Raw genomic sequence first — 1,127 nt, 5'->3', positions numbered from 1 at the left:
ATTAATTGATGGACATTTAGGTTATTTCTACTTTTGGGGTATTATGAATAATACTGTAAACATTTGTGTACATGTTTTTGTGTGAATACGTTTGCATTTCTACTGATATGAACCTAGGAGGGGAATTGCTGGGTCATATGGTAACTCTATTTAACTTTTTGAGTAACTGCCAGGCTGTTTTCCAGAGCAGCTGCACTATTCTTGGTACTCTTGTTGAAAATCAGTTAACCATAAATTTAACAGTTTATTTCTGAACTCTCAGTTTTATTACATTAATATATAATGCCTATCTTTATGCCACCATCTTGAATACTTACTTTATATAGTAAGTTTTGACATCAGGAAGTCTGAGTACTCCAACTTTGTTCTTCTTTGGTCCTTTGCAGTCCATATGAATTCTAGGATCAGCTTGTCAATTTCTGCAAAGAAGCTAGCTAGGAATTTGATAAGGGATTGCATTGCATCTGTGAGTTAATTGAGGAATGTTGCCATTGTAATGATATTTATTTTTCTCCCGTTTTAGCATTGGGATATCTTCCCATTTATCTATGTCTTCAGTTTCTTTTCTTTTTTTATTTAATAAAGTTTTATTTTTCAAAATATATAGCCAGTGAGATCTGTTGTTCATACATCTTCTCCAGTAGCTGGAACATCCCCACCTTTGGTGTTTCTGGTGTAAATCACTGAGCTCTGTGCTTTGAGACTCGTTTAATAAGTCCTTTACTGAGGAGCTCCTGAAGGGCTGCCCTGGCCAAGGAACCATGAATCTTCAGTCTCTCCGAGACCACAGCTGGGGCTATAAGCTTGTAGTTGGGAACTTCCTTGCAGAGCTTGTCATATGTTGCTTTTCAAATAAGACCAGGTTATTGAGCTTGTCCCGAACTTTGCCTTTAGACCACTTCTTTTTGACCTTGCCCCAGTCTTGTTCATGGGGATCTTTGTTTTTCTTGGCTGACTTTCCAGCATCTTTCTTCTTCTTGTCCTTGGGCGGCATTGTGGGACTTACAGAGCAGGGATGTGCTGCTGCCTTGCGAAGATGTCGACTCAAGAGGCTTCAGTTCCTTTCAACAATATTTTACAGATTTCAGTGTACATCTTGTACCTCTGTTGTTAAATTTAAAAAAGAT

General features: G+C 37.9%; 1 pseudogene; it reads right to left on the bottom strand.

Annotated features, from left to right (window-relative positions):
• Positions 1–574: 574 nt before the first annotated feature.
• LOC102757104 lies at positions 575–1,048 on the bottom strand (annotated as a pseudogene).
• Between the last annotated feature and the right edge of the window lie 79 nt (positions 1,049–1,127).

The sequence above is a fragment of the Myotis davidii genome, unplaced genomic scaffold (assembly GCF_000327345.1).
Source record: "Myotis davidii unplaced genomic scaffold, ASM32734v1 scaffold289, whole genome shotgun sequence".
In the NCBI taxonomy this organism is placed as follows: Eukaryota; Metazoa; Chordata; class Mammalia; order Chiroptera; family Vespertilionidae; genus Myotis; species Myotis davidii.
This window is presented reverse-complemented; position numbering and strand designations above follow the sequence as displayed.